This window comes from Lonchura striata, chromosome 3 (genome assembly GCF_050655825.1).
Source record: "Lonchura striata isolate lonStrDom1 chromosome 3, ASM5065582v1, whole genome shotgun sequence".
NCBI classification, from domain to species: domain Eukaryota; kingdom Metazoa; phylum Chordata; class Aves; order Passeriformes; family Estrildidae; genus Lonchura; species Lonchura striata.
This window is the reverse complement of record NC_140705.1, coordinates 38761584-38787692: the sequence shown is the minus strand read 5'-3', so window position 1 is coordinate 38787692 and position 26109 is coordinate 38761584. Positions and strand designations below refer to the sequence as shown.

At 34.4% G+C, this 26109-nt stretch overlaps 1 long non-coding RNA gene across 1 annotated transcript in view; it reads left to right on the top strand.

Annotated features, from left to right (window-relative positions):
• Positions 1–25606, top strand: part of LOC146767866 (uncharacterized) — a 77758-nt gene extending 52152 nt beyond the window's left edge. The window contains exon 2 of the long non-coding RNA XR_014953686.1: positions 14860–25606. This is a non-coding gene — a long non-coding RNA (uncharacterized LOC146767866). The remainder of the gene's footprint in view (positions 1–14859) is intronic.
• Positions 25607–26109: the final 503 nt, after the last annotated feature.

The window sequence follows — 26109 nt, the reverse complement described above, 5'->3', positions numbered from 1 at the left end:
TCATCACTTGAATTGTTGTTTCTTTTGGAATTTTTCTGAAAACCAGGTGTGCTAGACTTGACCTAAAATAAAAACAGATGCTTGTCCACTTGACACGCTCCATGTGGAAAAGGCTTAAATTTTCTCAGAGCTCCAATAAAGGCAGTGATGCTTGATACAGCCACAAGCAAGAGAGTAATGGGGGCATATCTGAATTGCTATAGCTTTGATGCCTATCAATTTCACCAGGCATTAGGCCTATTGCTAGAGGAGCTGTCAGAGGGAATGCAAGACATAATGGTGATACTATCAGTAAAAGTGTCGCTTATCTAGCTGAGGAAGATGCATATTTTTGTTTGGGAATTGTCCAACACTGAATTACAGTCATTTTACCCCATGCATTGAAGAGTCATGAGATAGCTGTTGGCCGCTTTCAGTTTGAGCTGGAATTAAATGTCAGTTTGAAGATGACAGATTTAAATCCTTGAAACGAATCCTGATATCACTTCTGTGTGGTACCTAATGAATACTTTTAATTTTGGAAATAACTTTAGTGAAATTCTCTCTCTGCATTGAAGTCATGACGTTATTTCACAGTTACAGTAGCAGAATCTAGAAAGAAATAGCAAGCTTATCTTTCTTTCATTGTTCAATTACAGGTGCTATGGGTAATATCAGAGAACATGAAATTAAATATGGGGCAAGTCTTAGAGTAGCTGGAAGGCTTTTCTTAATCTTTTGTGCTTTCTTTCCAGTACCTAGTGAATTCTGTATTTTTGTTTCATTCTCTCTATGTATGTCCTCTTTGTGATGGTTAGTAGGCTGTTTAAGATACTCATACCTATATCTCAGATTTTTCTTACTATTTTTGATGTCCACATGTGCTGATGGAACTCTCAAGCTGAGATATTTTGCCTGTGGCAAAATAGAGCTTTATCAAAAAAGCCACATTATCTTTGTCAGGTCACAGGCTAAGCTGAGAAAAACCTCTTGTTTACTGTATCCATTCTACAGATTTTGCCAACTTGTACCAGTAAAGCAATGCAATTTTATGTCTATAGACTTTTTCCCAACATTAGCAGAATGTGGTAGTTTTACCTACGGAGTACATCTGTTCTGCTGTGTGGCACCTGATCCAGACAGCTATTGTTCTGTAGCTCATACCTCATGAATTTATTCAAATAACCTAGGATTTGAGGATTTCACATTTTTTTCCTTTGTTTATTTCTTTCAAATCTTTTGGATAACGTCTGAAACAAAAAGTTACCTAATCCTTACTCAACAGTCATGATGATAATGGAAGGAAAAAAAAAAAAACCAACAAAAATCACCTCAGCAGAATCTAAACCTTAAACCTTTATGCAGGTCAAATAGAGCTGGAAATTCCCTCTAGGGACAAAGATTTTATTTATATAAAAGAATATATCTGCTATTTATTTTCCCTTAGGATGTCTCAGTCTTATCTGATCTTCATCCTGGCAAGTATCAGAACTAAATTCTCTCCTACTATGAATTGTTGAAAACCTGCCACAGTGTAGCAACAGCACTGTCCTAAAACAGCAGTTGCAATTTGGTGCTAACATTAAGACAATTAATCTTTCATCCCTGTGGACTGATTCTTCACCTGCCCAGACTCAAGCATGATGTGAAAGCATCATCTATAGGGCCAGGTTTGACCAACATCACATCAGTCAGTGAGAACTCTTTTAATGGCTGTCAGCAAGGGGAAAAATGGAAGAGAAAAGGCAATTACAGCAAGAAAAGTGTTGTTTGAAAAATTACTTTTCTATACTATACTTCTGTGAATGTGAAAAGTACAGTCTATAATTTGTTATGTTTAAGAATGGCCAGAAGTGGAATGATGTCTTTCAAAGTCAGCACCAGCTTAATAAGGAAGAAGATATGAATATTCTGTGCTTTCTATTAGAGATAGAAATGGCGGGGACAGAGGAAAAAGTGTTAAACAAAATTAGATGTAGCCACAGGTGGGTAAATGATACCTAAAGTATTTTTCTAGTCCTGCCGTGTGGCAGTTTCTAATGCTTATAGTAAGGCTTATAATATATGCTTATGAAAGCAAGAGTTAGAGCAGGATGGCTGTGCTGTGTGACATTACATTACAAAACAACACACCAACCAGTTTCTCTATCAGCAGGGATGTAACTCTTCAGTAGCTCAAATTAATGAGGGAAACTTCAGAAATAAAAAAAAAAAACAAGAAGAGAGGCTTTTCTGGTGGCACTGCAGCAGGAGGAGGCCTTAATTTTTCCTAGTGACTTGTTTTGAATGTGGTTCTGCCATATTTGTACTTATTTCAGCCCATATCACTGCAGGGATACCACTAATTAGTTGAGGTAGAATTCCTACTAGGGAGCTCAACTGGCTTGTAAACCTAGGACTTTGTTGCAGGGGTCTTTCATCCCTGAATGGTATTGACAGAACTGACCAGAATGCCACTCAAGAAGAGTTATAACCCTTCTCCCAAACTCTTACTGCTAAAAGTGTTGTTTGTAGGAAGAAAGGGAACTCAGAAGGAGAACAAGGAATAAGAAACCAAAAATGAATTAAAAAATATCCAGTCCAAAAATAAGGTTATTTGTGTCAGATATCCTGTTTTTGTTAGGCAGTGTGGCTGTGTTAGCAATTCTACTGCATTCTTTAGAGTGCCCTGAATATAGTAACAGAGTTAAACCTTGTCACCTTTAAATGACATAGTTCAGTTGAGTGCTTGTAAGGTGAACAGTTCATTGCAGCTCTAATGCAACATTCTGATGCTCTTGAGGCAACGATCAGTAATTTACGTTCCACTAGAGACCTTAATGGCACAATTACCATCACACATTGTTATGTTTTATAATGGCATCTCATACCACTAATAACTTATAAAAGCATAATAGTGATAATACTTGAAGGAAGAAAGTTAACCAAAAACCCCCTCAGTATCCTCCCTGCTGTTTCCCTCTTCCCAACATTGAATATCTCTGATGGGATCCTAAGGCAAAGTAAGCATTAGATAGTGGTTATGATAGAACACTAGGTAAAATAGTGTGTTGAATAAGAGAAGAAACAAGTGCACATGATGCCATGTAAAATCAGTGCAATCTCACTTAGACAGGATGCACAGTGTGCTGTCAGGTATGTTTGTATCATGCAGTCCTAACTGACTTAGGTGGATATGTCCTCGAGTGATAGGCAGGATCTCACAAGCTCGGTCATTGAACATGCAGAAAGTAATAAACCAACCAACTCATTTCTGGCACTCTTTATTTTTTTTAGGTAGCATTATGTACTTGTTTCCTTGACAACGAATTTCCATTGTATCAAATGTAGGACAGTACAGACCATTTGTCTTTAAAATTTTACCTTTACATGGAAACTTCAGTCAAATATTAGTAAGAGAATGAACAGGCTTGGTATTCACAAATTGTCACTTTAGCCCAGGGAATGAAGTACCTTTAGGCTTCCTCTGCATTTGGTGATGAGGGAGACCATGATGCAAGGAGCAGTTTTAAGTATGTAGATTTAGGCTACTGCTCTGAATCCTTTCAAAACAGGTTCTCTAGAAGTGATTCCGAGTAGAAATCTAATTTTCACTTTTTCATCCTTGCAACATATTTTTTTTTTCCACAAGTAGTCAAAATAATTTTTTAAGCCTCATTCTATCAGTTTGTTCTGAGGAGATACAATTTCAGTGGAATTTTTCAGTTGCCAGACATTCAGCAGGAATGTCTGAACTGGATGATCAGACATAAAATTTCCTTCTCTGAGGTCTTGATGTGCTCTAACCTTCCCTATGAATCCTTTTTCTTAAAGAAAATATGTTTATGTGTACAGGAGGGGATCTGCAGAGCACTGTGTGAGAGATTCTGCCAGGCATGAGGGGTAAGGACTGTGAAACATGAACACACCTTTTTCCAGTTTGGACACAGCCAATACCTCCAGTGCCTTTGCTTCCTCCCTTTTCTCTTTTGCATCCAGCCACCAATAGGAATGATGAAAATGAAAAACATATTTCTTGTACTAATGTGTTTCTGCAAGAAATTATTTCCTTTTTGTACAATTAAACCAAATAATGAATAAAAATATTCTTCATTGGTTAATTCCATCAAACGTATTATATTATACAAGCCACTTCTTATGATGGGTTAACATATTATTTCATCACACAATAAATCTAGTGAAAAACATCCCAAGCTATTCATCCTCACTGTGTTTCTCAAAAGAGGGAAATTGATAAGGTAAATTTTAATTGAGCTATTAATTAGGAAGTAACACATGGTCACCCTAATATTAGGTCACCCTAATATTGCCATTCCCAAATTAAAAAAAATGCATGTATAATAAGTTTTAATGAATGTTATTGCAGTTCTTCACAAGTTTGTTTCATTTTAAAACATTTTATTTTTCTTCTTTTGGTACAAGTAATAAAGAGTTTAAAGGCCTATCAAAATATTTTCAGGTCCTATAAGCCTGACTCCCACATTTCTGAAATATTTGGATGCTGAAACATGATATTGCCCAGGCTTCAGCACCAAGATTTGTCTTTCTCATAGCATATTGACTATGGATCTAAGTGGAATTCCTGCAAGTCTGGGATTTCATGAACTAAACATATAAGTATATTGTTGCAGAACATGGTGATCAACGTAGCTTATGTTACAGCAGGTGTGTTGGCCCAAAGATAAAAAGAAGATCTGTATTTTTGTTCTATCTTTACACAACTTTATGGTAGCATAAACAATGTAGGCTTTTGCCTGAGACACTCAATTTACAGTTATTATTGAATTGTCTTTCTCTGAAACTCTATATTATGTTTTGAATCATCATTTTTGACTATGTTCTTGCCATTTTTAAAATGCATATAATTTTATTTATGTACATCTAATTTTAATACATATATCACTATAAAATAAAAAGAGTATATTTTAATGAATCATTTAGATTATGTGATGCAACTGAATGGTAAAGGATTGGCAGGCAATGCTGGCTGTGCCTATTAGTGCTGCACTGAACATACTCATTTTTAATAGAAACTGCTGGCTAATCCACCATTAAATGCAAAAATTGGTTAGCAACTACAGTGATTAGTACAGATTATAGTGATAGATAAATTCATTTTGGGACAAAAAATAGGGATGCCAATAAAATATCACCACGCTGAAGAAGAGTCAACATACAATAGACTTGTCCCACAAATTGTAAAGAATCTGCTCAGTTCTACCTCTGCTCGACATGTTCTTACAGCAAAGCATCATCTCTTTCTCAGGCTTTGATTCAGGACTAATGCATTTTCCCCAGCCTCGGTATGTAAGAGTTCCTCTTCTATTTCAGCCCCAGCTCAGTAACCAGATGTTGGTACAATTTCTGACAATGTGCTTTGGTATCTTATATGTTGAGTAATTAAAAGAGGACCTAGCAGCACTTGGCACATATATGCTATTATGATGGAAGGAGTGGACAGAAGTCAGAGGACATCTATCTGATTTGGGGTATTTTCCTGTCAGACTGCAGGAAGAAAGAACTCAGAAATGCTGCATGAGTAAATTCAAAAAGACCCAACTATTTTCCAGTATAATCAAAATATCAGAAACAGTTTTTCCTCTCGGTCTCATTTTGCATTGCTCTAAGATAAAGAACTGGCCTAGGACTAAGTCTAAGTAACCTAGAAATCCTAAGATAGGTACTGGAATTTCTTACATAGCTGGTACAGACTTCAGAGGCCAGCAAAGTCCAACTAAATGGAAGGTGCTTATACAGGGCTTATACTATACAATAGCTTAAGAAGGCATTTTTCAAATGGCATCTAGAGTATAAATGCTATTAAGGGATATAAGAATAGATCCTTTATGACACTAGCACTAAAGAAAATGTGGGAAAAAAAACCCAGCCTCATTTCCCCTGGGTTTCTGTGTTTAACTAGGACCTTATCAGTGGCTTAATTCTATGCCTTTCCTCTTAAGAAAGCACTGATTATATAAATAATATAAAATATGAATAACTAAGGCATTGAAATTAAATACAGATTGGTAAATTCAGAAAATAAACATATTATAACAAGTGCTGAATCATCTTTCATTTTCTATAACAGGAACTGAAATATTACTTTGTTCAATATTGCTTGTTCTGAGACATCTGAAGAATGATATCTCAAGCCCTTTACCATAGTCTGGGAAACATGTTCTTTTGTTTAGTCTTAGAAATAATGTCTCTTGTTCCACTTTGATATTGGTAATGGCTTTGTTGTTGACAGTGACAATACACTTTTGTCCACCAATTTACAGTCTTTTTGTACAAACTGAAATATGAAATGTTTAAGAGTAGATGTTTGTCTAGATCCTAGATTCCTTGATTGGACAGGGTTTTAATATAAGACTAGGCAGTATCAATAATCTTCATGTAGTGAAAAGGTGGTGAATGATTTTCAAAACATCATGTAAAAGATTGCTGACATATTTCCTCAGTTTTTGGTATTAAGAGACAAGAAGAAAATAGTAATAATATAATGGAGATAAAAAGTAATACAAGTTATCTTGTCAGAAGAGAACCTATACTAAAATTGCACTTAGATGAGCAAAGTGAAAACATATGTCCTTAAATGAAAAATCTGAATGTCACTGAAGTAAAAGCTTGAACTGTGATGCAAAGTTATTGATAAAGACTTAATTTCCTGGAGGCCAGCTTGCATTCTGCTTGGGGACTGAAACTGGGAATATGACATCTACAAATAGAATTACTAAAGTTTTTTAGGCTTTCGAGTCTTGAACCTAGGGTCAAGTCTATCCAAAATTTTGCAAGAATTCAATAATTAAGCAAAAGAAAGAAGTTATGCTTTGGTCTTAATTCTATAGGCTAAATGTAGACAACTTGTACCATTTGAGATGCATGAGGATATCTCAGTCAGATACAGGACTGAAGTACAATAGTAGATGTACAGTAGATTGTTACTAATGGCCCATTCCTGGAATGTTCAAGGCCAGGCTGAATGGGGTCTCATGATTTAATGGGAAATTGTGGAAACAAAGAAACAAACAAATAAAAAACCCACTCTGGAAATTGAATGGAAAAGATCTTGTTAGGAATTGCAGATAGAGGTGAAATCACTACAAACTGTATGTTTGGAAGGGCCTGCTCTTAAATCATATTTAAGTGATTGAACTATCTGTTAGGTCCATGATGTTGATTTCATTTTGGCTCACATTTTTAATTATAGCTATAAAAGGTATAGGTGGTATTCCTTTACTTTTATAAAATATGTGATGTTAGAAAGGAAGGATAATTGACTTAATTGCATAATGGAGATAGATTGCATATTAAGATTAATCTTCTAATTGTGAGGGTAGAGAAAACTACTCAGGTGATGTCCTAGTAAAATATCTTCATATTCAGAAGATGCAGCACATTCAGATTATGTGTAAATTTATGTCAGAATATCAACTGTTCTTGAAAATCTCTTTCTTTGTATAAAGGAGATAAAAAATTTATACTTTTATTAAAGGAAATGCATAAAAATAACCTCTAAAATTTATATTTAGCCATGTATTTATATTATATGATTTTCTGGGTTTTTTCCTAGGATTGTCCTTAGAAAATATATCCCATTCTAATTTAATTTTGCAAACTAACACTTTAGGTCAGTATCTTTAAGGTAATAAATATTTCATTTAATTCTTTGGACAGACAACAAGTGGATTGTCTATGCCCTGTTTAACTTGATCTTGTTTACATTTGACCCCATTTGATGAGCAAAATTTCTTTCAAATCTAACATACAGACTTCCTCTTAGATTTAAAAAATATTGTCTGCTGCTGCTGCTGGATTTATGGTTTACTGCCACCCTAGCTGACACAGAGTAATTTAGTACACAGAAGATTTTGAATAGGAAACTAAAGAAAGAGCTTGTTTTCTTTAATTATTGAATTGATATAAATTATAATTAACATAATGCTTGGAACATAATTAGACCACCATACAATAATTTATCTTGTGTTTATATACCATGTCCAATTTGCTTGTGTTAACCCCTAACCTGCACATTATGACTTGGCATTCTGCATTTGTAATAACAGATGTTAATTTTATTTTTGTAATTACCTGAATATGAGATTTAGGGTAATTATTTCTGCAATTTCATTAATAAAGTTGAATTTCAAAACATTGCTAAAAAAAAAAAATGTATCAATTTACAAACACTTCCTATACTAAATGCATCTGTTTTCAAATTTATTTTAATCAACTGTAACCTACTGCTTGAAAAAAAACAGTGCAGACAAAATGAAATTAGAAATAAACAGGAATTCCAGCAGGGCTATTTCATGCAAAGAGAACTAGAAATATTAAATAAATAGCCAAGAGCACTGATGCAATCAGTATAAATGGATTCATGGAAGAGAAGGACAAATTAAAGCTACAGTGACAGTAGAGAAGAGGGAGAAGGAAATAAATTTAGAAACCTTGCATGCTTAGGTCAAGCAACCTGACTTATTTTAGTAATTACTTATTGATGTGTTTCCCTCACCAGGCCTGTATGTAGATTCACAGTTTTACCATCAGAATCATTTGTTAACACAATGAAAATTCAGACAGGGTCAAAACCCAGGTCCAAAAGTTCAAGCTGGCAAAGAAATCTTTTATTCTGGAGCAGATAGTGAAGTAGCTGTTGGGCGATTGGTGATTTGCTTACCATATATGCTGACCTAGGATTCTCAGTGGTGTGTTTGGAGATTTAGCAAAGGAAATAGTTCAGTTACACAGTACTACAAGGCTGCCATAGGTCATGGCTATTAGTGGTCTACTATGGTTTTTATTTGACACAACCTCATAGAGGAAAATCTTTTTGCTTATGGCAGCAAAAAAAATATTTTATCTACTGCGTTTCTTTAATTTAGAGACCCCACTTTTCAGAAGGAGTCAGCTAATAATTAAGAAAAATAAGAATGTTACTTAGGTAATTTTAGAAATATTTGAGCTTGTTTGGGATCTCATGATATAATCTAAATATCTTCAGCAATTTAATGTTGCTCTCAGAGGATGTTTTGCACACTAATTGGCAAATGCATCAACTAAGAAGCACTGGAATGGCTTATAGCATCTCCCTCATTTCTTCTGTATAGAAGAGAAACAGGCTGTGGGTTGCAGAAGGGATAGAAAAAGCTGCAGCACTGGCTGCTTTTAAAGAATTCCTGAAAAGTTACCAGAAGTTTGGAAAAAGTTGTAGCAAGAAGTATATTTTTAAAGGTTATTTGCATTTTAAGGGATGCACATGAGAAATTAATACAAGTAGCTGTTTTCTGTGATGCACTCAGGTTTTAAAATGAAGCCACTCAAAATATCTGTGTGTGTGTACACACACACACACACACACACATATATGTACAAATACACAAATATATATAAAACAATAGCTGGTTTTTGAACACTTCAGGGGTTGCACTTACTTGAAATATTTCTTTAAGCAAAAAAAATTTCATTGGCCAAATGGGAGATAATTTGTTCTCTGTTTTTCAGTCATGGAAACTAATTTTGATAGTCCTTTTTTTTTTTGTTGTTCTTTTTTGCAGCTTAGAAAATTTTAAAAAAGTATCTAACTGAATTTTTAGTCACAAGTAATGTACTAGTATTATTCTGAGTTCCATCTACAGACCACGGTGAGCCACATCTCTGTTCTCTCCACATTTGACTAAAAAAATCACCATTTTCCATTCACATGAGAAAGATAACAAAAATACAACCTTACAGAAAAAAATCTTGTTTTATCACCATTATGTCAAACCTCTGCAGTAGGTGTGGAGTCAGGTCTGCATAAGCTGATGAGAGTTAGTTATGTTCTTGTATCTCGTTTTGCATTGCCTGGGTGAGGAAGGTGCTTACACAATAGCTGTAACTGTCCTTAAATAAAAATAATATTTTTAAACTAATAAATATGCACATACTAAAGGATTTTCTGGCTTTTTTTTTTTTTTTCTGGTTTTGGTTTTTTATTTGTTTAATTTGATTGGTTTTTGGTAAATTGTTTTTGTTTATTTTTGAAAGTAATTTTAAAAAGATGGGTCAAAGTTATGATATAGGGAGAATTTTTTGGATTCAGATTTTTCCATTTTTGCAAACCTGGGCTTTATCCTTCAGTCTCTTACTAACTCTCACTATGACTTAACTCATTGCATAAAGTTGGTAATTTATTCAGATCAGGCCTTCACTGTGTGAGGTGTTTGGTCTCATAGGAAATGTTCAGTGCTTTATAACTCACAGTAGATGATTGCAATACAGGTTGAGTGACATATATGGCTGTGTGACTTTTAAATTATTTGAAGAGATGAGCTATTGATAGTTAGCTATTAAAAATCACTGCAAACAGCATAGATTGTCAAACTGGGGAACTGTTTGTTGAATAGAGCAAAAATTCCCTAATGATTGTGCTAAATCAAGAAAAATTATTTCAAACCAGTATAAGACTGCAGCAATGCTTTCTATCTTGGGATTTCATTTCAAGGCTCATATTTTTTAGCGCACTGTCACAAACCCTTCACTCACAGAATCAAGGGGTTGCATGAGAATCTGCCTGTCATACTGACAGAAGAATGCTTGAAAATGCTAATTAAATGATCCATTTAAATTGAAGAACTAAAGAAGATAGGTAAATGTAAAATTTTCTGTAAACTTTGTGATAATCAGTTTATGAGTTTTTAAAACATGAGGTATGCTTTTATGATTGTCTGAGGCTGCCAATAGACAGAAATGTGTTTCAGTCCACACAGGTTTGTCAGTGAAACCAAAATATAACCAGTGTTTCTGACAGAAATGTTCCCATTATCCACCACTTGTTTTATCAGTTTCCTTATCATCCTCGTAAGAGGATTTTCCATGTAGTCAGAATTTTAGATTTGACTGTGACACAAGTGTTGTCTGTCAATTTGCTTCCTCTTCTTCCATCATTAGCCAAGACTCAATTTAAGTAAGAGCACAGGCAAAAATAGCATCATAGGAATAGCATTGTGTTGACTAAATTGACTACTCAGTGGTTAAGAAATTCAGAAATACTTGTGCTTGTGCATTTCTAAATTCTTTCATTTCTATATTGCAGTTTTTAATTATGCTGTTACACTGTGATTTTTTTTCGCCATTAATATTTGCTTCGTTTATCACACTAGAGGGACCTCCTCTAACTGAGGCTTTACAGTTAAGAAAGCTATTGAGGTTTAGAAACATGAAGTGGCTGTATGATAGAAGTGTACCATAGGATCAGGAATGTGATACCAGATGTGAAGGCTGGGGTCAAAACTGTCTGGAGGAAGATCCTAGTTTGTGAGCTTCTGCTCGTATTGTGTATATGAAGCAGAACACAGCTTGCAGGAGGGATTTAAAATGCTTTTCACACCATCTGCTTCTAAATAATCCAGGGTCTTTCAGGATTTTGTAAAATTTGTTTTTAGCATTGCCAAATTACCCATATTAAAAAAAAAAAAAGCGCAACATATTTTTCTCAATTTTTGGGTGACTTGCTTGCAGAATAACAGAAGGCTCATCCACACCCATTAAACTCTCCTCAAGTTTGTAACTGCAAATTGCCTGCAACTCCAAATTTGCTCTGAAGTGTCAGGTCTATAGCATTTTAAAGTACAGATTTGTTTGCTTCTAAGTGAGAATATTTTTTTCTTATTCTATCTCAGCATGCCCATGACTAATATCAGTAAATATTGGCCCAAGACAATAAAAAAGAACTTTGACTTCCCTGTTTCATATTAAATGCCAAGTGTGCTTCGAGACAAAAAAAAAAAAATAACAGGTGGCAGAAAAGGGAGAATTGAAATGTGTATACAGATCACAAGGGATGTGGTACATTTTCCATCTAATCTATTTAGTTCTGCATGTATTTCCCAATTCCAGGGTACCTAAGCACAGCATGATCTATAACTTTGCACATTGCTCAAGATGCATGATCAGATCTCAGAAAACAGCAAATGCTATCAATAAAACATGAAGCAAAGTTAATTACAGGCTTCCATTCAGAGTCACCCTGCAGCTCATGGTCCATTATAATGATTCATTCCTAACATGTGGGAGAGATTGACAGACATTTTATATACTTTTTATTCTCCAAGTTTTCCCTGTGTTATAAGTGGCTGTTGTACACTAGGAAAAAGATTAACTATAAATTTCAAGTAGAATAAGGAATAAATGTTTAAAAGACTAATAAGACACTATTTTTACTGCTTGGAGTACTGTGACTAACCAATGAGTCAGACAAATGCTTCTGTCAGTTTAATTAGTCATTGGATGAATCTCTATTTTATCCTTAAACTCTAATTATTTAAAAAAATGTTTTAGAAATACACCTTTTGGGTGATGAGACCAGCTACTTCATTTTCAAAAATCCTGCTGGAATAAATGTGTTACATACTTGTCTGAAAGTAATGTAATTTTATTTTGCCAATTCCTTTTAGGACCGCATTTGTATGTCACTGTGACATCTAGGATCCACATGTTTACAAGTCTATTTCTGTCACTTAGTGTCCTAAATACCTAAATATCTGAAAAGGTTTTTTACTACTACAGTTAGTCTTCGGTCAAATATGGAAAGTGCTGGTTATCTTTTCTCCCATTTCCATAACCCATTAATTCAAGCACTTGAACAGTTGTGTCGAGTGATTTTGTTTTGTTGTCTGTAATATTAGCACTCATATCTATTTATTCAATATGCCTGAGTGGATTTAACATCTTGCACCTTTTGTATTTCTTACATACACTTTTTTAAAATAAAACTAATGAATTGCAGAAAGATAGTTGATATAGATGCCAAATTGATCGCAAGGGTAAAAATGTCAGTCAAATTTACTGAAAGCCTAGCCAGTGATGCAGCTTTGGCTTTTTCTGGACTGAAGAGGTGAATCTAGATTTAGGAGTGTAATTCAACTTCCTCCTAATGTGGGTATGCACAGAGAGAAATGAGGGGTCTTGTCCCCACTGACTACCTACCCACCATCATTGCTAAAGAAGGGGAAGTAGGGCACTGCCTGTAAAATCACATAACTCATAACAGTAGGAACTTTGTGATCCTTTTTTGTGTTTTATTAAGAGAGATGGGAGTCTGATGCAGCTACTAGCTCAAACCCTCTTGTTCTAGTTTTAGTATTCTGAATCTGCGTTTGGCATAATGGCAGGTAAGTTCCCCCCTGTGGTGCTGTTGGAGATTCATCTTTTCGTATGAATTTGCATTGTCCATTGGTTTGAACTATATCTCAGTGGCCCAAATTCTTTCCTTTTTAAGTTAAAAGCAGAAGTGAAGATTTGGGAGCAACAAAATGACAAAACTTGGATTTCTCTAGGTGGTGTCCGTAGCTCAGGAACTGACATAAAACAGTATCGACTTTTACTGCAATTTAGAGAAATGCATCTAAGCACATTATTACTGCCTTCAAATTCTGATGTGACCTTAACACAATTTGGTATCTCTAAAGAGAAAATTAAGGGTCGTCTTCTTTCCTAGACTCAAAGTTTATAATATCTGCCTTGTAGAAGTCCAGCTTTTCGATAATAAAAAAATATTAATATTTTTTATAATAATAAAAGCATTAAAAAATTTATGCATTTCTACATTTATAATTAAATAAATGCTTTCATTAATTTCAATGTCATATTTCTTAATAGATAATAAGAGAAATTTTGACATTTGTAGATTTTTAGTAGAAAGGCTATTGATATGTGTAGTGTTTGACAAACTAAGAATAATAGATCTTTTATTTCATAGTCATATTCAACAAAAATAATTCTATATTTTTCCTTGCTGCACTGCATTTCAGAATCCAGTTTAATTCAAAAGGATAGTTTTCTGCTGACATTAAAAATAGCTGTTAAGCCACAAAAATAAAGTACATTAGACTGTATAAATTAGATGTATTTAAAAAAAATAGGAAATTGTTGGACCTCAAAAAGTGTTGTCACATCTTCTAAGGGGCTGTATGTGAGACAATGTGGTATGCTTAAAGAAGTTAATACTTACTGGCCTGGAGGCCTTTATTTTCTATTTCCAAGGAGTGCAAATAAACCTGCTTGTTAGGGTGGAAATTTAAAGGTCAGTCCTCAGATGTCATAAATCATAGATCTAGGAAGAAATAGATTAAGGAAGCTTAAAATACTCAGTCAGCATCAACAACACAGCAGTGTTGCCTTAATTCTGCAACAAAGAACTGATTCCAGTTATTATTCTGTTCCTCAGGGAGCAATTTATTTCTAGTTCAGGTCTTAAGAAAAACATCACATAAGTTATAGTTCCTGAATTTTATCCAGGTTTAAGTTTTACTCTTAAGGATTCATAATAATTTTAGCCCTTTCTCTGGTTAAACAGTGTTTCATTTCATTTTTGTCAAGAGATAAATTGATGTTTCTTAATTTATTTTTAAATCAGTAAAGATTAGCTTAATTTAAATGCATGTATAATTAATAAGTGCATGTTTATTCAATTTTAATATTGTGGGTTCATAATACTGTGTGAATTTTGAGAGGTCATTTAGACTGTGTTCACCAGGGATCCATATTTATGTCATTCCTAATATATATTTCCACACGTTTGCAGTTTTGGAGACTGATGCTTTCCAGAGCAATCTAATACATTGCTCCATTACCTTTGCAAAAGATACATTTTTTCTAATATCTAATCTGAATCTTCCTTGCTGCAATGCAAAAGTGTTATTATTGTTTTGTCTCACACAGGCAAGAAAAAAAAGTGTATTTATGCATTGTGTGTTTCATGAATATCATCTTATAGTTGTCTCTTTTCTTGCAGTCTTCTCTACCCCCGGATAAGTAAACTGGATCATTCAGTTGTTCCTGAGAGGGCCTGCCAATAGACCTCTCACTGCTATTTTTTTTCCTCATGCTTTGTTTCAGCTGATAGTGACTTGAAATATGGTGCCCAGAATTTGAGACAAGGCAGCATCTGTGGCCTTACAAGGACTCGACAAAGAAGAATCTCTTTTATATACTGTGAAGCAGGCTAGGTAAGCTCAGTACTGTTCTTGGGCTAATTCCATCTATCAGGGTTGTTTTATTCTCACTCCCCGTAAAGGTTACCTTTATCATTCTAATTCTGTCAAAGAAGTGTACTTTATGTCTTTGCGTTCCCGCTGAGAAAATTATTGTTATTTTCACTAATAGACTCTTGCCAGTGGTGTCTAGTCAATTAGAGACTAGAAAAACAGAGCACAAATTGAAACACAAAGAGTTCTGTCTGAATATGAAATAGTTTTCCATTTTTTTTATTATGAGGGGGATTGAACACTGGAACAGTTTTCCCAGGGACGCTGTGCAGACTCCATCCTTGGAGACAGGTAAAACCCAACTGTACACAGCTCCAAGTAGCCTCTTCTGGCTGACCCAGCTTTGACCAAGGCAGCTGAACTGGACAGACTCCAGAGATCCCTTGAAACTATTCTGTGTTTCTATGAAACTAATACCTAAGTAAAGGTTACACATACAGGATTATACTTAGCAAAATTAGAAAAAACCAAAAATTTCTGTCATGAAGATAGTGTAAAGTCTGTTGCTTTCCTTTCTTTTCTAAATCTAAGAAGATTTATGTGTATAAAATCATAGAATCACTGAGGTTGGAATAGACCTTCAGGAACATCAAGTCCAACCTTTGACTGAACACAATCCTGTCAAATTAATCATAGCACTAAATGCCATGTCCAGGTATTTCTTGAACATTTTCAGGGATGGTGACTCTACCACTTCCCTGGGCAGCCCTTTCAAATGCTTAACAACTCTTCTAATGGAGAAATTCTTCATAATATCCCACTTGAACTTCCCCTGTACAGCTTGAGGCCATTTCCTCTTTACCTTTCACTATGATGATCTTTGTGCATGCCTTCCAACGTAGAATAAACTGTGATTCCATGATTCTGTGCTACATGCCTGGGGGAAGAGCCTGACCCCCCACTTTGCTGCAATCTCCTTTCAGGCAGTTGTAGAGGGCAATAAGGTCCCTCCCGAGACTCCTTGTCTCCAGGCTAAACACTCTCAGCTCCCTCAGCCACTGTTCTTGTGGTCTCTAAACCCTTCAATAGCTCCATTGTCCTTCTCTGGTCACTCTCCAGAACTGCAAAGTTTTGCATGCTGTGGGGGCCCAGAATTTGACAGAGGAATATTTAAGTCCCTAAAAGTTTAAAGTATCTAGAAGTTAAAGTTAGTCCTTATGAATCATTAGTATGAGCAAATGTATAAAAATTATTAGCAGACTCAAATATGTTTAATTAAATTGTATACATTTTTTATGTGAAGAAGGAAAGCTGAGTATATATTTGGAAACATCCAGGCTTATTACTCTTGAATGGGGAAAAAAGGCACATTGGTTCTAGGTGCTTTAAACAGAAGTAGACAGTTGTTCATTTTGCCAAGCATAAACCTTTTATGCACTTTTAAATAGTCACTCAGAAAATATTTTTGCATTTTGTTGTATGATCCATATCTATTGTCCATCATATTAAGTGACAATAAAATGTTCATTTCTGAAGAGGAAATAATCACTGACACACTACCTTGTCCCTTGAATATGATTCTTCACATGAAATTGTGCTTTTTCTCCTTTAATAAAAAAGATCATTATACACTTATTACAATGCCCCATTAATGCACCCTGTTAAAAAAAACCATGACAGTTGTTTTATGTGTGACTGTGGGTTAGAGTGAAGCTTAGAGAAACACATTTTTTCCCTAATATAGACCATTAAGATTTCCAGTGTTCTGGACTGGGAACTAATTACTGCACTTCCATCACTACTTTGATAATTTTGGATTTTCCACGGTTTAGTTTCAAAAGCAGTTAACTCATTTGGGTTTAAAACCAAATCAAACAGAACAAGACTTTCCTGACCTTCAAAGGTTTTGTTGTTGGACTGATTTCCAAGGTAGGATCTTATTTTTCAATGATAATATGTTACGGATATGGTGTGACTTGAACCTGATCACAGAAGGGTTTGGGAAAACTCAGTTTAGGAGTAACACTACTGCAACTGTAAGTAGACAGGCTATTTACAATAGTATCACAATATTATTTGCTGAAAATACCTTGAATTAGTAAATTATAAAAAAAAATTGCAAAATATTTTCTGATTTTGTCCTGACCAATGTTTGTAATATGAAGTTATTTTTATGAGGTTATTTTTTTTCCTTTTTCTTTTCCCTTTTTTTTCCTCCTTGAACATATTTACTTAGTCATAGTCAAATATTTTCAAGCTATCCCTTCTGTTTACAGCTGGCAGCTTGTAACAAGGGGTGTCCTCCAGGGGTCTGTATTGGGTACAGTTCTGTTTAATATCTTTATCAATGATCTGCATGAGGGTTTTGAGTGCACCCTCAGTCAGTTCACACATGACACCAGTTTGAGCAGGAGTGTTTATCTGCTAGAGGGTAGGAAAGCTCTGCAGAGTCTGGATAGACTTCCCAAAGGACTGGCTGAGTCACCATTTCTGGAGGTATTTAAAGAGAAATAGATGTGTCACTTAGGGACATGATTTAGTGGTGGGCTTGGCAGTGCTGGGTAAACTCTTTGTCTTAATAATCCTAAAGGTCTTTTCCAGTCTAAATGAGTCTATTATTCTATGGCTCTTTCCCATTGGTCAATCATTCTGCACATTCAGATCATCCCTTCTCATGCTTTTGTCAGTTTTGATGCATGTAAATTTGATGTCTGCTTCCACTTCCGTTCCAGCTTATTTTTTCCTAAGAAGGAATGATTTTTTCCATACCTGTTCACAGGTATATTGCATTCTTGTAATATACATCTCCCACAAAAAAGATGCCTGCAGAAACATATAGGAGAATATAGTTTGGTGGGAAGGAACAGTATTGGATTAGCCATTTGGTATTATAGGATACAAAGATTAGTCAAGGCATACATGTCATAAAGTGTAAGATCATGTGATCCATCTTTTATGTGCTAGAGTGATACACAATTTTTTGCTGTCATTAATAATGGTTTTATTAATGCAAACATTACAGTACTTTGGAATTTATGGTACTTACCCTTTGCTGTTAATGTTATATTTTTATTTAATAGATTTACAGTTACATCCATATTTGTTTGAGTGACTAGAATTAAAATGTATTTTTCAAAATGCAAAATTGTTTAATTTCTGTAAGCTTCAGTTAGTATTCCATGCTGTCTTCTAAGGCACTTCATTTGCTTATAGAAAGTTGGTATGTATTTTTGTTTTCTAGATGTATTTCAAGAGGTAAAAATCCTTCTGATTTTTCTGAAACAGATGTTTGTTGGAATTGAATTTCTCATTAAGATAATTCAGCTCAAATTTTAAGACAAATTATGCTTAGTTAAAGTATTTTTCTGCTGATTTCATAAAAGGTATATGATTAAAGAATTATTTTAAAAAATATATTTATATTTTATCCCTTTCTGCCTTTGGCATTGGTTGCAATTTAACATTTGATGTTAGCATGTTTTTTGTCTTGTTTTAAATGAACAAATACTTTATGTCATAGAGTGTTAAACTGGATTAAATTTTCTTCTGCAGAACTATCCATAATGGCATCAAATGAAAATTCAATTATGGAAATGGGAAATTTCCCACACTTAGGGATAGCATTTTAAAAGTAATAACTTTTGAGAAACTTAATTTTCTGTTGATGGCCTGCTATGAGCTGCTTGAAAATTCCCTAACTTTGTTTTTAGAGGACACACCAAATCCAAGCCTGTTCCTGTGTCTGGTATTATTAAAGAGATTGTTATACTGGAATTGCACTGCTACAGACACTGAACACAAAACTTGATATATGAAATTCAGCTAAATTACTTACCAAGAACAAATTAGCTATATGTAGTTTTTTGTTTGGCTTCCTATGTATCTTAGCTGCAGGTGGTTTTGGCTTTGTTTCCAAGAGAAATAGAGCATGAATAAATTAATCTGAAATTGAACAATTTCTCTTTTACAACAGCTTTTGAGCTGACAGTTGAAGTAATTTTTTGGTCTTACAGCTCAATTTTTTTTTATACGATTTTCAGGTTTTCAATGAGAGACACCTCTTCCAACAAAGATGGAAGTGGTAAATCAATGTGTACTAATATGAACCAAAGTTGACAGTGACTAGTATGACCGTGTATGACATCACTCTTTATTGCATTCATGTTTCATTGCATAGGATTTCCAGAGCTTACATATGTCAGTTTTCCTTCAGTTCTTGTTTAATGGGAACATGGAATTCAGCTTGTAACCTCTGGCTCATTTTCCTACAGCGGATCTCTATCTTCCACCATTTGCTCCAAAGCAGAAAGTGCCTTTAGTGCACACAGTTTTGGCTGTGTTCATGGTAGAGTTGTGTAAAAAAAGCTGTCTTCTTTCTTCACAGGAAATCATCCCTACTTCTTTCAGCCTTTGCTCTTCACTGCTTTCAGTCATCATCAAAACTACTTTTCATTTCAAGAGCTGTCAAAACAATCACCAGTTAGATATTCTGATTCTTTTTTTTATCTTGCTGTGTATTATGCATAAACTTCTAATATATGCACTTCTTTTTACTTACTAGATTCCCTGTTTATTAATTAATTTTATTTCTGCCTCTTAGTTTATCTGTCTTCATAAATCATAATTGTTTTAAACAAATATATAGCTGTCATACTTCACAGTTACTTCTGTTTGACTATAACTCTCTTCCACATGTGAGGATTTTATTTTACTCTATTGTTTGAAGAAGTCTCTTTTTCATAACATCAATGTTTTTCAAGCTCAGCAAATAATTGATGATGTCCTCTTATTGGCTTGCACAATTAATTTGGGTAAACACCCCACAACCAATATATCCTTCTTTGTATTGAAAGCATACAGATTGTTCTTCACTGGCTATTGATATACTCCTGCTCCCAGGGATCACAGCACTTAGTGTTTTCAGATTATTTTCCAATAATAAAGATGAAGGAAAGTAGATTGTAGGACTTTAGTGTAGGAACATAGACATATAACATGTCATAAAGAAAAACATGGATGAGTATGATTCATTGTTACCCTATCCTGCAATACTAAAGAGATTTTATTTGTCTATTTTAATGTTAAATTGACACATCTGGTAGAACAACTGAGGTAAATAGAAATCATATCCTCTTGGGTTTAGCTACATCACATACATGATGATCCACTTTCATGTCTCACAACACAACTGATAGCACAGTTGAACTATCTTTAGCACAAGCCAGGTAATTTAGTTTCTTCATGAGCTAATTGAGAAAGATCTGGTTTTTCTTAAAAAAATTAAAAAATTATGTAGGGTTAAGCTACTAATAGTCATGAAAAATAAAGTGCTGTCTATGTAACAAAGCAAATAGTTCAGTTGGATACTGAAGAGAGCTTGACAGAGGAATGGTTGTACAACAAGGGACATGATACTGTAAAATTAATCCAAATAGGGAGGGCTACGTGACTGCTGCAAAGTTCGCATGGCCCTGAAGAGTAGATGGTGTGCAGAAAGCAGGATATTGAAACTGCTTGGTATGTAGAAGTAGATAGAGAAGAACAAAGGAGTACTAAGCTGTTCTAACTGCAAGGCCAGCTGGGCAGGCATGTATCTTTCACAAAGATAGTTTTAAGATAATAGTACAAGTCACATAGCAACCAATCATGAGCTTGGCTTTTGCAATATGTATGAGCTAATTAATGAACATATATAAACTGTGTAATTTGTTACAATAAACTGAGACTTGATGATCATGATATCATGAGTCTTGTCTTCCGCGGCACCCTCCAACAACTGGCGCCCGAACAGGGACAGGATACCATACATGAGACAGTGAAGTACTTGGCACAGAGAAATGATTTCAAATAATTTCTGAGCTCTGCTCTGGTGCTCTGGAGTCAACTTATGCTAACCTTACTTTATGGATTTTTGAAATATTTATTCATGGAGTAGTATAGGACAGATTCTTCAGTCAAGAATAGGCCAAACTTCCAGACTCAGCAGATTGTTCCCATCAGCCACTTCCCAAGGGTTTCTGGGAAAAACCAAATCTTCATCTTTTAATGATCACAGAGAACATATTATGAAAATATGTGTTCTTATATATGTTTCTTAGTGTTTGTTTAATATATAAGAGAGAAAAAATAGAAGATACCATATGTAAGTAGTTTCAGACAGGGAAAAAATAGTGTTGTGAAATCTCATAATATAAAAATTCTTTAACCTCACACCTATGAAAAACTGATCAAAGGCTTGCACTTCTAAAGGAGAGGAGAGGGGATAACAACATTAAACACCTCCCTTCAGATCTTCTGCCAGAATTCCTTGTGTTTGCTATCTTACTGAACCCAGTTACTTTTTTTAGTCATCTAATTATTATCATGCTTCCCTGCCATGAACCCCTATGCTTGATGCCATATGTTATCAGCGAAGACCTACAAAACTAGCTGAAATTCACTACCTACTTATTTAATTTATATGTCTTTGTTGTAGTAGTTCTCATCAGCTTCGTGTATATTTGCTGCCTTGATGATTCATTTCATTGCAGCTTTGAGAATAGCTGCCATAATAAAAAAAAAACTAAAAAAAGATACTAATGGTATTTGTTGATTCCAGTTTATGAAAATTGTGGCTGACATTGTAATTTTTTCAACTGAGATAATGAGACACCTAAAATATTTCTAGAAAGATCAATACTCAAGTAGGTACAGCCTGCAAAGTTACTGAAGCAATTTTCAGAATTTACTTTTTACTAGATGTAAAAAATTGGAGATGAAAAAAAAAATATTATTTCCAAGTGAAATGGTAAGTTGGTTGTATCTGTTAGAGCACTAGAATGCCATATAAGTGTCTTTATAAATGTGTAGCTCACAAACTTATAATATTCTGCTAATTTGGAAAGAGGTTTTAAAGTAAAAATTATTTTTTAGTAATCACATATAAGGTTTTTTGTACTCACTTTCAGTCTTGCAAAGGCATTCAAAGGAGTAGCTGAAAAAGCATATGCCTTTGAAAGAGTAAAATCCCCATTTGATGTAGAGAAAGGGAATCTGAAGAGTTTTTAATTGTTCTTCCTGACATTACTTTTTCACAGTACATTAAATACCATCTCTTTCCTGTTATACCTCTTTATACCTAGCCTATAAAATAGATTAAATTTGTTGCACTGTGATGCTTTTCATTTCTTTGCTGCCAGACATCACGTGAAAATTCTTCATCTATTTCTTCTAGTGCATATGACAAGTGATAAAACATTGGTGCAAAGACAAAAAAAATACACAAAATAAACAAAAAATCTTAAGAAACTCAAAATGAAAAAATAAAGTACTAAATAAATTGGAAACTAACAAAATGCTTGTCAGGATGTGCAGCCTTATGATGTGCCCAAATCTGGGTTTTGTAATACAAAGTGACTTTAGAATTACCTAACAATCCAGGTAGAAAAATATATCAATGTTTTCTCCAATAGATATTATTGGCCTCTGAAAAGTCAAGAACAGAAATTCTGGTTTAAATAAAGTACGGTGGGCCTAGTACTTGTTGGGTCATTCTGCCATCTGGTGCAATAGATACCATAGCCTCTGTCTCCTTTCTTGATTTACTGCTATTTCATCAAACATCCAACAGTTTCCCACTGTCTGCTGCATGCCTGTGATCCTTAGTCCTCCATAAAGCCACTGTCTTCCAGTTATTTTCAGGATCCATGAGATTTTTAGTACTTTTCAAAACTTTTTCTTCAGCTTCTTTGTGATATTTCTCTATCAAAATGGAGACTATCAACAGTATGTTGTCTTGAACCCAAAGTTATTCTGTAACTAATCAAAAGCCAACTGAGATAGCTGGAGAAAGAGCATTATTATTTAAATATAGTGTTTTAGTTTAATTATACTTATAATAGACTTTAAAATGATAGCACAAGGACAGAAAATATTTTGTATATAGATTTAGTATATATAGAGGATCTACAATTAAGGAAGCTCTTTAGAAATTTTAGAATTTTTTTTGTTAAGAAGGACAGGAAGAATCCAAAGTGCATGGGGATGAAACAACCTCAGAAGGCATGCAGTTCTATATTATGAACATGATTAAATTCACTAGAAAGTATTCTGTCCATCATATGTACCTAACATGTATTACAGCACCAGTCTGGACACTGAAGACTGAAATATTTGCATAATATACAAATAAATATTAGTTATAAATAAATATAAATAATAATTATAATTAACAATTATAAGAGTTATTGTTTCTACTTTTTAAAAACTTACTCTTTAAAAAAGGGATCCTTTGCCCTGAATCTGTGTAGAGAAGCTTATCAACATCCTCATGAAGACTATCCAGTATTATGTAAAAATTAAAATACTCTGGGCTTGAATTAAAGAATCATAGCTCCTTAACACAGCTCCTTCAGTTCTCATTTGGTGAAAGTTCATATACTGTCGGTGTAGTTGCACTGTGCAAATAAGGGCCAGGTCTGGGATGATCTGGCCTAAAGTGCTCTACTTTGGATTAAAACAATAATGATTCTGGTACCATCTAGAATTCTTTATTATGCTATTTACAGAAGTTGCTTTCAATTAACCACAGCAACTTGGAGCAACAGAATTGAACCTGAAACTCAGGGAAAACGTGTGATTTGCTCCCCAGTTCCCCTGTCTGGGACGGCACTGGGGTCTGTAGGCTGCGTTGACAGGGCCTGCCTGTCCCTCGCTGTCTCTTTACTATGGCCTCAGCAGCGCTGCTGTTCAATGCTGCTCACTCAATTACTTGTACAGACAAAGCTAAGTCATGACGAGTCCTGCTGCCACAGTGTAATTAATCCTCTGGAGTCCCATAGGCAACAAGCAACTGCACAGACAGCTGACTAATCTGCCAAAGTATGCCCGTATCTTGATTTGCAGCACCATCGCTCTGCTGGCATCCCTTTACTTAAATGTCCTTTGTCACATAGCAGAAATGAACTCTTCTTAGCTTGCAGGTGCTTGGAAGCCACTACTTGCTGCCTGTGTATTTTTATAGCTGATTGTTTATTTCTAGCCTTTTTGACGTAGCTTCTCTTCCCTTTCAACATCACAGGGCAATACCCTCACCTCATGTTAGCGTGGAGAGAGAATTTTTTTTTTTTTAAACTGACCTCTAGAGTTTAATGTTTATTGCATTTTGTATATTACCTTCAGCAAACTTCTAAAAGTATATTCTCTAACATGAATAATTATATTGTAAAAGTCCACATTAAACACTTTGGATTGAAACAAGTCAAGTGCTAAAAAATATGATGCACAGAAAATGGATTTTCCATTTTCCTGATATAGATCTGACCTTTGATGTATAATAACCACATACTATGACAGATGACCTAAGCTGTAAACCACTACATGTAATAATGATAGATGTGTTTAGACTTCTTCTGACATTAGGCAAACTATATAACTATAAACATATTGTTAATACAGAGGGCACATTTTTACATTTTCTTGGGAAAGAATATTTTTTTCTTCTTTCATTTAGCACTAACTAAAATAAATGGTTGTTTTGTGCATATAGTAATGATTCATAAATGGGTAGTACTCATTCAAAAGTACTACTTTTTTTTCTATTTCTATTTTTCAAATAGACTACTATTTTTCTCAATTAAAATGCAATAATGTTTGTTGAATTTGATAGAATTTTGTGTGAAAAGAAAAGTATATACTTGAGGTCATAAGCAAATTCATCCTCCAGAAAAATATAAGAGCAGAACAATGATTTATTCTTAATTGATATAACAATTTTGAAAGAATTTTGATTACAATTTTCAGCAATTATAACTCCTGAGTCTACTGAAACCAGTCAACCAATGCTATAAGGAGATAAAAAGAAATTGAAATTTGATTTTAAAATATATTTTGGGAAAGACCAAATCAGCAAGAACCTGTCTTTGTAGCAGAAATAAAAGGAATAAAATCTGAACTTTAAACTGAATTGTGTTTCCTTAAGGGTATGAAAATGAATAGCTCAAAAGAAAAGCGAAAGAAAAATACAGGTAGAGTATTGGTGGTAACGGCAGAAAGAGATAATTGAGAATCATTTAGGCTGAAAAATATATTTTAGGTATCTTTAAAGCCAGTGCTGCCAAATCCATCACCAAACCATGTCCTCAGGTGTCACATCTACATGTCTTCTAAACACCTCCAGGGATGGTGACTGAACCACTTCCCTGGCAGCCTATTCCAACACTTGACAAACTTTTTGGTGAAGAATTTTTTCATTATATCAAATCTAAATGTCCACTGAAGCAATTTATATATGGATTATCAATGTTAGATTGTCATGTCAAACTAACCTGTAGGTAATTTAGTAAAACTGATTTTCTATTCAGATCATTAATAGAACTTGGAGGGTTGAACTAGTCTTTTTAGCATCAGTAAAGCTTTGAAACAGGACAGCTGGAGGTGTCTCCAAGGTGAGTGTCTTTCAGCTCTTTCCTATTAAATAAGTCTTTTTGAAACAAAATACCGTGCTGATTAAATACTTATACAAAATTGGAAGCCATTATCAAAGCAGAAGATTGCAGACTTCCTAAAATTAAATAAAAAATTAAACAAACAAACCAATTTAAAAAAAAAAAAAAAACCAAACCCAAAAAATGTTTAAAAGTGAAGTAATAAGGGATGGTATGATGAAAAATAAAATGCCAGGTCTGGCCCTTGATAATCCATAATGGAATGCTGCGTTCTAAATTCAGTGAGCTTTGTCCATATATGTCTTGTTTTCAGGTGTTCTACTTGATCCACAGGCTCAGTTAGTGCTTCTAAAAATGGCAAGGGCATTCACTTCTAAAAATGCAAAATTTGATTCTGAGTGAATAAAAAAGCTAAAAAAAGGGAAGTGGTAGAGCTGCTGCTATAAAAGACTCCTCTTGTGCAAAATCCTGATCAGATGTAGTACAGAAAGTTAAAGAGACAGAAACAGAGCAGGAGAAGGGCTATAAAGATACTTAGGAGACTCTACCTTTTAATAGAAAATATTAGCTTGATTAACCAAGCCAAGATGAGAAAAATGGCTTTGCTTACAAATATCCAAAGAATGAAGAAATGCTCTTCAAACTAAAGAATTGTTTTGGCACAAAAGCAGATTTGTCTGAACTAGATATGAATAAATCCAGGCTGAAAATTAGATTAATCTTGTTGACCATTGGAG